The 13,515-nt window shown below is 36.3% G+C and overlaps 1 protein-coding gene across 19 annotated transcripts in view; it reads left to right on the plus strand.

The window, feature by feature from the left end:
- Positions 1-1,092: 1,092 nt before the first annotated feature.
- Positions 1,093-13,515, plus strand: part of LOC131431327 (uncharacterized) — an 84,904-nt gene continuing 72,481 nt past the window's right edge. For 2 of the 19 annotated variants that reach the window (XM_058596962.1, XM_058596964.1), the window contains exons 1-2: positions 1,107-1,408; positions 1,904-2,012. The gene's annotated coding sequence lies outside the window, so the exon portion shown is untranslated. Of the gene's footprint in view, positions 1,409-1,438; positions 1,459-1,518; positions 1,724-1,903; positions 2,013-2,045; positions 2,063-2,187; positions 2,209-13,515 lie in introns of those variants that run through there. The other 17 variants (XM_058596969.1, XM_058596971.1, XM_058596961.1 and 14 more) reach the window with 13 other exon arrangements.

Consider the following 13,515-nt stretch of genomic DNA (forward strand, 5'->3'; position numbering starts at 1 on the left):
AATGGCGTAGAGGAGCATTTCAGGACGGGGAAAAAGATCGAGATTCCCAAAAAACTACCGGAACGATAAATATGGAAATATACTGCGAAGAAAACCTAAAGAAGCAATTGTTACAATTCCTACGCAGCCATGATATTCCCTTGCTATTTTGGACTGTTTTGGCATCTTGTCACTACGCCAAAAATATTTCAAATTTTTATTTAATATCAATATAAATAACATGCTATAACTATAGAAAAATTTCGAAAACCTTAGACAAATGCAGCTAAATTGATTGCAGAGAAGACTGCACAGACTCTTGGTAAATTTGTTTTATTCCAAATTTAATTTGTCCAGATTTTGTCGCGAACAAACCTTAATCGGGAATCACGAATCTAACGTTTTCAAGCTCGCACTATGCACATTATTATTTTCACTAGTTAACGAATTCAATTAGAATACTAGTACTAGAATTGGTTGATTATGTTTAGAAATTGAATGCATATATTTACCTCGGTGTCTTTTTGTACGTTAGTAAACGCTACGGTACTCTGTTATTCCCCGTGGAATTCACTATTTCACTAGTGAAGTATGATTGCAAACTGAGTAACATAAACGTAAAAAAAATAAAAAAAGCTTTTCATTTTCATTGAAGATGCTTTTAGACACCGAGTCACACTAATGGAATTCAGGTCGCCTTTAACCATTTTTGTCACGCTCATGACTTCCGATTTCTTTTTCACAGTTAATGCCAAAATTATCACTTCTCCAAATAGCGATATCAAAACAAAACATCTGAAAAACAAACAACGGATGAAGAGAAATGTCACCTAACCTAATTTATAAACGGACATTCAACTATGTTTACGATAGCAGCTTACATCAAGCGCGAATTAAAAAAAAACGAAGAGGCCCCTTAGTAGGCTAGAAGACAGTGAACAAAACAAAAAACCACAAAATGACGGATCCACGCCACTGCGACGCCACCGCGTGCCGGTAACGGCGAGATTTTGCGACAACACGCGTGTAAGATGCCCGCGAATCGAAGCGTCGCGAGGCGTGCGGCTTCCTCTGAAGGAGAAGACACAAACAATCACCTAAAGTGATAAAACTTTGTGCAGATCGTACTCCGCTACTCAGTATAGCGTGCGAAGTTGCTGGAAGAAGGTCGTCAAGTTCAGATCAACTGATCAACGTCGATCATACACAAGCAAGTGTTGGTTGGTGCATCGCGATTGTGTTCCCTCTCTCTCTCTTTCTCTCGCTCGCTCGCTCGTTCGTTCTTTTCACTCGAGTTGTGGCAACCTGGCTGAGTACTTTTCAGCATTGTGAGACGGTTTGGTCACAGCTCACTTGAACTGGGTGAGACGAATTCTATTCGCAACATTGAATGGTACCAAGTGAAACAGTGCAAGTTGCGATTTAGTCGGTAAGTGTCGGAACACCACAAAATTCGAACCTACATGTAAACAGCTACCGGTACCGTGATACTAAACCTTTTCGTAGTGAAGCGTGATTGTCTCACCGGTCGATCCGCTGTACTTTACGTGCGTACAACTTACCGAAACTTTGGAGTAGTGGCGTTACCCTCGGTCGCAAACACGTGCTTCGTCTTCGGTGGTGGCTTTGTGCATGGCCACTGAAGTGAAGTTGGTGATCGGCACTGGCCTAGCCTTCAGTTGCACTTTCGAGCTTCGCGTGCACCGTCAGGCTTTCAGAAGCGACGCATGTTCTAACTTTCGCGGTGCGTTGTTCAGAGCGTGAATCTAACCGATTTTCCGACAAATATTTACGTTGAATATTTTCGAAATCCGTTATATTCGACTCACCGGAATAAACAGTATCAGATGTGCTAATTCGAATGTGATTTGAATACCGTCAATCGATAAAGACGCCAGTATTAGTTTTTTGTTTTGCATTCCAGACGTGGTGTTACATGAAAACAGCAATACCTGTTAATAAAAGGTATTGCTCTAATAGGTTGCTGCAATAAACACGCGGGAAGTGTGATTGCACACGAAGACAATTATACGGTTAGTGAAAGTAACGAACTAATAAGGACTATCGTGGCCATTAAAACGTGGTACTACTACTTTGAACGGGGTCGGAAGCGATATTGCGGCATTCAGTGTGAAAGAAAGTTGGGCGCCGAATTGTCGCCAACTGCTAGTCGAAGCTGGCCGGCGGGAGATTTTGATTGTATATGCATTGCTCAACGTTAGCACCTAGGTATGAATTCTTTCCAATTCTGATCGATGGATCAGCTGCAGAAGACAGTCGTCGATTCGAACGCGATTTCAGCGAGGCTGATGTTAAAGGCTACAACTGTGCGGAACGGTAAACAAACAGTGTGCTGTGTGTCCGCTGTTTGTCGAGGTGCTTGTGTTTGCTCGAATGATTTTCGGTATTTTTTTTTTGGCAAAAACCCGGCAAAAGCCCAGGAAGGTCATCAGATTGCCATTTGTGTGAGCGACGTGATCGTTTCCAGTAAACGATGATCCGGTGATCATTTGAATTGCGAATGATGTGTTCTGTGATGTTTTAAATCAATATAGCAGCTACGTTTTGCTTGGTACACTATATTTCTGGTCTTGGGTGTGATTAAAGATTTTGTTGATTTTTCTTCTGGTGCCTTGTGAAATTCAATACTATTCGTTATTAACGAATGTATGACCGTGGGGCAGAGATAGTGAAGCTCACAGTGAAACGAATTATAGAGTTTCGAATATTTTGGTAGATTGTTATTTCAATTCACTGCTCGTCGATATAAAATGAAATTTCAAAAGGGAATGATGTAAAAATCATACCTGTTGACGTAGGACTACACAACTATTGTAAAAATCACTGCCTAAAGTAGTTTTGCCGCATAAACTTATTTGTATCTAGGCAAAATATTTCTCCAAAATAATTCTTTAAAAATTGTGGATGACCTGAAAAGCACCATTTTGTTTGTTGGTGCTCCGTAATCGAGATCATCCATGGAAGGTATTTGAAAATTTCGTACTTTGGCATTTTAGAAGTACCACTTTATCTTCATTGAGTTTTGTTTTGTACACAGATGCTTTTGTAATTTATACATAAAAATTGAATTTTAGAATTTGTTGACATTTTGCTCAAAACATGCTTCATTTCGGGTGCCATGAGTCACAACTACCATTAACTATCATAATTGAATTCATAATAGTTTTAAAAAAAATTGTTCTTTACTGAAAGAACTTTTTTCCCAACTTTTAAGATACACACATTTTAAGTATTTTTGCTGAACATATTATTTATGTAAAAAATGGATTTTTTGAGCTATATTCCCTTTACTATAAAAACAGTTTTTCTGTTTCGTAGGATCAATTTTTATCACGTAGGTATTTTTTACAAAGTGTTAGATACTATTAAAATTCGTAACTTTTTTTTGGACACATCAAGTCGATATGACGCATGTTCATAAACGTAAAACAAATTGAGCATTTTTGAAATCATTTTTTTTTAATTGTGAAACTTTGTGAACGCATATTCGGTGTTATATGTTTCAGTGTACCCTATAGTAAAAGCAGGACAAGTAGGAAAATAGTGTCTTTTTGAGCTATTGATTTCATAAAATACATTTATTGCTATTCTAAGTTGTTTATAGACAACGCTTTAATTTCATTGCGTAATTTTGAGACAGATTTTTTTCAATGTAGGATATCTTTATTGAAGAAATATGAAAAGCTTGCTGCGATTCCATCTTTACTTCGTTTACATGAGTGTTTATCAACCAACGTATCGTGTATTGTTTGAACTGTAGAATGAAAAGGTGAAGTAAAATATCTTACCTGAAAAATTATGTTCTCAGTGCAATATTGCACTGATTGTGTTGATTGATTGGTTAGTGGATTTAAAATAAGGGTAGCAATACGGAACCCTGTAATGATGACAAACTAAAGAGTTTTTTTTTCAAAATAATAAGGAATATTTCAAGGTATAGAAATAATTGAATTGTAATCAATCAAAAGCCCGAAAGGTCACTATTCTCCAACTAGAGGTACGCTGAATAATATAACGCTTAGTATGCGTTTAAATAGTTTCACAATTTTGAAATGAAAAATTTGTAAGACATCAATTGGGTACTCTAGAGAATATACACTGAAAAAAAAGTTGAAACCTTTTTTAAGAAATAGAACGAACAAAAAACGCTTCTTCATTTTTACCTTTATAATTTCATTGCTGAAGAAACCGACTTTTGATCGGAGTTCCGGAGACCCCTAGCGTTACATAGACTCACCTCGACGAGATCGGAAATCGGTCTGTTTCATTTTTGTAGCTTGCAGACGAAAGAATCGTTATCAGTCTCAATTAGTCAAAATCCTATGTACTGTGGGATTTCTCATTGCCAGGTTCCTTTTCATCGACCCGGAGAAAATGAGTGAAATCGGATGGAAATTATAATTTCTTTTATATATGGAAAGTTTTGAATCACGTGTATGTGCCAAAAATGTGTACAGAAGATCGTGATCACAGAGTGAAGCGTGTTGAAAATTTCAGTATCAAGAATGTGTTTTCATGAATGGGAATGTTAAGAGGAGCGATATTTTTCAAATTAGTATTTTTTAAATCAGTAAAGAAACCTGTGAAATTACATTGAATTAGCTGTAACAAAACGCATCCATAATAAAATAACATAATTTTACGTGGGATTTGAAAATGACATGGCTCGAAAATCAATGAAATAAAAAAAAACAAACATATGATAACGACTGGGATTGAACCAAGAATCATTAGATCCCAAAGAACGTCTTTTTACCCATTGAGCCACAGAAGCACATATCAGCTGATCTGGTTAATTTATAAATATATAAAAATGGATGTAAGTTTGTATGTTTGTAACGCGATAACCTCGGAACTACTGAACGGATTGCCACCAAACTTGGCACAGGTACTTCTTGTATTTCAGAGATGGTTTAGGGAGTACATTTATATGGGAGGGAGCGTAGCAAGTGTCATTACCAAGGGGGGGTCATGGAAAAATTCATATAACTTGACAAGAATCGATACGTTTTGAAGATCGTAGAAACATTTTGCATACCTTAGATCTGACTATATGGGGGGTGGATGTAGCAAGTGTCTTCAAATAGGGGGGTGTAGTGTTTAAAACGGCATAATTCCAAAACTACTGAACGGATTGCCACCAAACTTGGCACAGATACTTCTTGCTCTTCTGAGATGGTCATAAGGATATTTTAATGGGGGAGGGAGCGTAGTAAGTGTTCTTTACAGGGGGAGGTCAAGAAAAAATTTCTCTAATTTGACGAGAATAGATACTTTTTTAAGACCATAGAAACATTTTGCATGTATTAGATATGATTATATGGGGGGTGGATGTAGTAAGTGCTTTTAAAAAGGGGGGTGTAATGTTTGTAATGGCATAACTCCGGAATTACTGAACGGATTGCTATCAAACTTGGCACATGTACTTCTTGCTCTTCAGAGATGGTCATAAGCGTATTTTTATGGAGAGATGGAGCGTAGCAAGTGTCATAACCAAGGAGGGGTCATGAAAAAATTCATGCAACTTGATGAAAACCGATATTTTTTGAAGATCTTAGAAACATTTTGCATACCGTAGATATAATTTAATGAGGGATGGGTGCAGCAAGTGCCTTTAAAAAGGAGGGTGTAATGTTTGTAATGGCATAACTTCAAAACTACTTAACGGATTGCTATCAAACCTGGTACATGTACTTCTTGCTCTTGGAGATGGTTATAAGAATATTTCCATGGGGGGAGGGAGCGTAGCAAGCGTCCTTAACAAAGGTGGTCAATAAAAATATTATCTAATTTGACGAGAATCGGTGCTTTTTGAAGACACTTTTTGCACAACTTAGATAAGATTATAAGGATATTCTGTGAGGAGAGGGTGTAGTAAGTGCCTCTAAAAAAGGAGTTTAATGTTTGTAAGCTATTGAACGAATTGCTATAAAATTTGGTACAGTTATAGCCATAAAGGTATTTTTATAGGGGAGAAAGCGTAGCAAGTATTATTAACAAGAGGGCCCATGAAAAAAAATTCATAAAATTTGACAATGGTCGATAATTTTTTAAGATCATGCAAACATTAGATATGATATATATGGGGGGTGCATATAGCAATTGCATTTAAAAAGGGGGATGTAACGGCATAGCTCCGACACTACTGAACGGATTGCTATCACACTTGGCATAGCTGCGTTTTGCTCTTCAGAGATAGTTGTAAGGGTATTTTTATAGGGGAGAGAGCGTAGTAATTATCCTTAACAGGGGTAATGGAAAAATTTATTTAATTTGACGAGAATCGATACTTTTCGAAGACTATAGATACTTTTTGCGCAATTTGTGACGGCGGAACTCCGGAACTACTGAACGGATTGCTATTAAATTTGGCACAAAGAAGCTCTTCAGAAATGATCATTAGGACATTTTCAGAGGAAAAGTGTGTAGGAAGTGTCCTTAACATGGGGGAAGATGGTCGATGACGAAATTTGAAGAGAATCGACATTTAGACTATGAGGAAGGGTTTTTGAAAATAAATTTTAAACTCCCATTTTTTATAAAACTAGAGAGTGGCAAGAATTTCAAGGTCGTATTTTTCTTTAAATAATTTCAAAAGATCTGGTTCCATTTTGCCGGGGAATTCAAAGAACTAAGGGAAAATCATCTTTGTCTGCTTATGAACGTGAGTGTATTCAAGTCTCAGCATAACTACATAACAACTAAACGAATCGCCATCAAGTTCGTCACATGTACCAAAGGTGGGAATCGACATTTTTTGAAAAGCACAGATACTTTCTACACTACTCAGGGTAATCATTTAGTAAGTTCACTGACAAAAAAGAAGTTAAATTAAAATAGATTATAAGGTTATTTAGAGGGTGCGAGAGTGGAGTAAGTGTCCCGAACATGGAAAGTGAAAGGGAAAATTGATCGGGTTTTACGAAAAATTGGTATTTCTTTACGAGTACAGTATATTTCTAGCAACTAAATGAGGTTTGTCGAGAATACCATGAAAATTATGATTATTGATAGATCTGAGATGGGGCACTGATCATTCGCAATCTGAACATGAACGGAGTATTGTTCGATCGGCTTTCCGTCTAAGTTATGTTTCACTACAAGAGTATTTCACTGAGCAGGACAACTTCGAGAAATTTTTTCGGTCTTTCCTTCACGAAACATTTCCGAGCAACGCCGGGTAATTCAGCTAGTGATACATATAAATTCATACAGTCGTACTAGTTAAACTAGACGTGTGAAAGCGCTAAGTAAAAATTACGTGCTCGAATTGTAAATCTCAATCAGTAATGATGTAAAATGCAGTTGATTGACAGAAGAATGAGTTTTATCTATTTTGAACTTTATGCGACTGGAAACAAATTTAATTTTAATATGTGAATAAATTTTTGGAAAATAATATTAGAGGAGACCGGGGCTAAGCCGGACACCTTTAGGAAATTGAAAAAAGCATCCAATACAACTAGGTTTTTAACCAAGTTACCTATGTTTAGGAACCAAAGGGGCTTATCCGGACTATGAAGTTTCACACAAAAGTGAAGAACGAATATGGTTTGGTGCTAAATGTTAGGATAACTTAATGAGGGCAAAATAATGAAATCGTTTTCAAATGAATTGTCTGTTGGTTTCAACCTTGCGTGAAACATAATCCTGCTCGCTGGAAACATACACACCAAAAAATTTTGAATTTTGCAGGTGACCTAATCCCTCATACGATGTAATTCATAAAGACCTAATATGTCAAAGGACGGAAAATCTCATTTGTAAAGACTTAATGTTAGATGAGCTTGATTGAATTTTACTGGTTTCGACTGTAACTTGCGTTCTGCTAGGAGGTGCGACTGTATGAATTTAAATGCACCTTTTACCAACCAAGCAGATGCATGCTTCTGTGGCTCAGTCGATTAACAGACGTACATGCGATCCAATGATTCTCGGTTCAAGTCGCGACGGTTGCTCTTTTTTTTATTTCAATGAATTTCATGTATGGAGTTTTAGACACAATATAAAATGTTCTTCCACGTAAATTTGCGTAAGCTGCGACGCTCCATTTATGTGCATCTAATAAGATGTAAAATCACAGGGTTTTTTTAAGTGTGTAGGCAAAGCAAAGTCTTGGCATTACATTCCTTTTGTGGAATTTGGCCTTTCTGTTTCAACAGACTTCGCAGCCGATTCTTAGTGTACAGAATCATTGCATGGCTAGTACTATGGATCCTACTGACACTAAGAATCCTTCCAGGTCGGGGCTCGAACATACGGCAGCTGGCTTGTAAGACCAGCGTCCTATGCATTGAACCGCTAACCCGGGTCAAACGGATAAGTGTGTAGGTATTAACCCCGATTCTGCAATCCGACGGATTTGTGATACGAATGAATCTAGACTTTCGTTCAAGTTCGAATTTTGCATTCTTTATTCCGTTCGACTTGTATGATTCGATCGACTGTCGTTCGGGAACACTTGAAATTTCGAACACTAACTTACATGTTTTATATTATTTACTTACACTACTTACACGTTCTATATTATTTATATAATAAACATCGTCACACTTCAATAAACAAATTAGAGCGAAGAAATGTAATACGTACGCAAGTCCATCGAGTAATGTTCGAAAATAGTACAACTCGAAAGAATGATATTCGAGTTCATACCCAACTCGAACGGAACCTAGAATGGAAATTGCACATTCAATCGGAATATTTCGAATAGATCGAATAAGTGAATAGAAGAAGAATTGAAATATAGATATCAATATTTATATATGTGTCCGATTGAGCCCCACTTTTTTTGTCCGGGTTAGCCCCGCACACACAATTCAACAGTTTTTTCATGCATCTCAGAGGTGATGATTAAGAGAGTTGGTTTATAGTAGAGGATACAGAAAGTGTCCGTAACGAGAAAATGACCATCACTTTGCGGTAAATTAAGACGGAGAACAGAATTTCATAATAAATATGAGTTCCATTTTAAAGTTTTGACGACAATTCCCGGTACTTTTGCAACCAAATTGTTGAGGACTGTTATGGCAGAAGTCTGTTCGTATGGTCATTTATTAACACAACCAATAAATAAAAAAAGGTTTTGGACATAAATTAGATGATATTGTTCACGTAATTTGCATCGTCGCTTTTAATGACGGTTTGAAATTATAAACTCACGTCACTCTGTAATTCAAAAACTCGAATTTGGATCTGGATTAAATTCGATAGGAATCTATGGGATCTAAATTAGTAAAATCGGCCTGAATTACCCCTGAAAAATCCACACGAGCACGTTTTGAAAAAGTCTGTTACACTTTATCGTGTACTTCTGGAGTCGGATCACGATAAAATTCATTGACATTCTATGGCATCTTAAGACCATTTATTTAAATCTTAGTTTGTGAAAATCGGTTCAGCCATCTCTGAGAAAATCGAGTGCATATTTTTGAATGTTTTTGTGCATTTACTCCTCAACTCCGGAACTGGAAGTCGAATACGGATAAAATTCAATAGCATCAACCATTCATCAGAAGTTTAAGAAAAATGGTCTAGTAATCTCCAAGATAATCAAGTACACATTTTTGTCACATACACACATGCATTTAACGATCTCAACGAACAGACTCGAATAATATATGGCACTCGGACCGATGGCTCTCGATTCGACAGATATTTTTCACAGTGATTGCATAGCCTTTCTTTATGAATATTAACAATTGCTCTCCAAACGTTTACCGAGAGATAGTTTTTAGAGTAATACCGACGAAACGACCTGCCATTCGTCTATCATAACTGTATCGCAAATTTAACTACCCCCCAGTAACTCGTAATGTCAAAATTGAATCGTTCGAAAAATATTAAAAACTGGCAACTAACAATGTTTGAACAATAGTTCATAAAACCTGGAGAATGAGGACAATACTGAGAGGAAAGGTAGTGATTATCGTAGACATCGTCAGTTGATTATTTCGATGCCACGACTGAACCGAACTAGAAAATTCGAAGATAAGAAGTTATTGCATGTTCTTCATATGCTTCAGATATTAAAAAATATGTGCATAAGCACCGGAGAAGACTTATGTTTGAAGATTTTAAAGCGTTCTCTTTGGAAGTGACATATTGGACATACTGGACATATTAATAATTTTAAATTATGATTGTTTCAATAAGCAGCATTGTAAATGTTGCACAAGAGCAATCATCGAAAAACTTTACATAAGATAGCATATGAATAAATGTGGATCAATTATTTGTATATTTATATAGTTTCCTAAAATATATTAAAAAAAATCAGTTGAAAATTCGTTGCAGTTCAAGGGTAGTATCGTTTGCTTTCGTTATCTTGATTCAAATAAAACATTCTCAGTTACTCGAAAACTGAGTAGAACGCATAACTAACTTCGTTTTAGTTAATATAACGTTTTTTCCTCAATATTACTAATATTTGTTTCACATGTTGAGCATACACAATGACAAGGATTGGCGGGGTTGATAACAGTTCTTCTCCTGCGTGATCTCATTCATTGGCGAAATTTCTTTTCCAGTTGTCTATGAAAGCAATATTTCGTTAGCTACGAAATGAAATTTCTCGATTTTTGAAAATAACTGTTGAAGCAAATAATTTGTATTTGGTTGAAGTATCTTGATTGTCCAGTATTGTATTTCTTTAAAGCCTCCGTTGCAAATTTTTTTGATTTCTTCGTCTACTTCTAGTACCGGTAATATCGAACCTGAAACCGAAAATGTTCTTCAACAAATAAGATTCGGGCTTCGTTATCCAGCTAGGTTATTGTCTTTACCCAAGTCATCCTAAGCCATACAGAAACAATTTGTTAAACCGAGCCTGTATTCCCGAAAATAGTATCCCGCTGAATATATAACTTTTCCATTTGTTTATGTTTATTTGTACTATTGGGATACCGTGGTAACAAGCTCGTAACAACAGTGTTGCTCAAGAAGATTATTTTCATCATTATCAAGGGGTCGCTATATTTGTGGTAACTGGTGGTAAATCGCTCACGGACACTTTTTATTCCAATTTTTCTTCTGAGTATCTGGTCGTGTCGTCGGTAATACTATTACATCGATATACAAGTATTCTTGGTGTTTTTGAAGCATAGTTATTTGATGAATCGATAGAAAAGAAAACAGAAAAAGAGTTTCAACTTGCTCGAAAGATTAAAATGTTCATAATTAACATTAGCGTACGAAAAATACATTATTGCGACGAAATAGTAATGTAAGATTCATAATTCAAGCATAAATTTGCTCAAAATAATGAAACTGTTCAAATGATTAAAATCAATTACAGTTAAAACTTGAAGAAAACACCCAACATGATCAACAGGCTTAAGTTTAGCGCATATTCAGATTTTGGAATACGAGTTGGCAAAAAAATTAAAATAACTTTCAAGGTGCAGAAATGTGCAGCATGGCACTAAGATTTTTGAAAACTAAAAAAATGCTCTCTGCCTCTCTCTGGTTTTGTGCCATACATTTTCTATGAAAGGAATAAAATATATCTCAAAGCACGCTCAAATAATTTTTGAGAGTTTAATTAACATTCAAAAACGTTCATATTTCGAACTATTACTCTATATTTTACTGAGAAATTTAATAACATTAATTATGTATATGAATAGAATTTTTTTTGATTTTTGCCACCGTCGCATCACTGTGCATCGGTAGCAATGTCATTACATCCGAACTGAGTGAATATTTTGAATTTATTTTGGAAAACTCTGGTTGCTTAGTTTTTGTGGGTACCAACACCATTAAGCTGATGCAATGAAACCTATTTCATTCTCGCTGATTTTGATGTGACATATTGGCCCTTATTACCGTTCTCACTTCCACTTTCACATTCACTTCACTTACATGTCACTTCACTTGATTTTCCCTATTACCAGTATCACGCATTGTGAAGTGATCACTGTAGTGGAAAAACTCATTTTTTCAACGAAATGTTGGTGGCGTGATGTTCATAATGACATCAAAGTTCATTCAAATAATTACTTTTGTCTTTGAAGCGATTTCCGTGCTAAGGACCTAAATTCACTCGATTTTCACCTGAAGTGATACCGATAATAAGGGTCCCAATCACTTCATTTGGTTTTCACCGTGTTGTGATACCCGTAATAAGGGCCATTTTCTTTGGATTGTAGGTCAAGTAATTTATAAAGAAATGTGATATAGAGATTAATGTACACACAATGTTCCTTCGACGTGAAATTTAAAATTAGCGTTTGTCGTTCTTCTAGAAGTTCATTTTCCAAAAGGTAAACAATTTTTCCAATCATTATGAAACGAATTTTGCGGTGTACGTGTGCTGAAGCCTGAAGCACTCCATCATCGATGGTAAACACCGCATGTTTTGATTTTGATTGACTTATTCGCTTTTACTTTATGGCTTTACCTTGTTTCGTGCTTGGCTGAAGTACGCAGTATCAAAGTTATGCCGTACCTTATGATGTGTGCCTCGGAAAGCTGCAAAGTCGGTAGCATTATTGGTGTTATTTTACATGTACTCGTTAAATTAGGTGAATATGTTTAAACACGATATAATCACCTATTTCCAAGAAAACTTTACCGGGTGTCGTGTTTTTGGGTTCAATATGGTTTGGGGTTTATTATTTTACTTGTCATGTGTACTTCCTAGCTAGCTTATTTCGTTGTGATATAAAGTTGTTATCTCAAGCGGACGTTACATGAGATTATTTCGAGCAATTTATGCAAGTTAAGTGAAAGTATCTAACACATTAATTTAGTAATATTTTCTATTCATGATAGTCGTTGATCTGTAATGTAACTGAATAAATTAATATTATTGATTAGCTTTTGCTACAATAGCTCTGAATTGTTAGTGAATTTGAATAATCGATTACATTTGAATTGCTATGTGATTAAAAATTGAGGTTATTGTTTGTGGATAATGCAAATAACATACTGACCACTTTTCGTATCATGCTTATGCTTACCTACTGCCCGTCGTCTGAGCTGATATAAGAAGTGCAATTATCAGTACTCATAAGGTATAGTTTGAATGCAAACACTCAGACTGGAACACAAAAGTTTCCATCAAAACTGAGGAAACCCAACGAAACGAACCCATCACCTCCGAACCGAAAGGATCTGGTACTTCCCGATCTACGAGAGCACGAGTGACAAACGAGTTGGGCTTGAACGGGAAGGTGCTATGTTAATCGCATTCAAAAACCCGTTTCCCGTTTCTTCCTTATCATTTACAAACGGGTTGGCACAGATATCTGTTAGGCTACATAGACAACCAACCGTCTTACTAGGACTGACTTTGCAGCTTCCAATGTTTGTCGAATGATTGCCGACTTCGTAAACCGGTTCAATCAGCATAACAGCCCTAACGACAACAGCTGAAAGGAGAACGTCGCCACATTCTTACGATCGATTTGCTGGTCGGGATTTAGTCTTAGGAACATAGAGAATAAGATAGTACACTTCCTGAGACTGATGTGATGCTAAACTAAACGTCTGATTATATCGAGACGATGATGG

The sequence above is a fragment of the Malaya genurostris genome, chromosome 2 (genome assembly GCF_030247185.1).
Source record: "Malaya genurostris strain Urasoe2022 chromosome 2, Malgen_1.1, whole genome shotgun sequence".
Classification (NCBI taxonomy): Eukaryota; Metazoa; Arthropoda; class Insecta; order Diptera; family Culicidae; genus Malaya; species Malaya genurostris.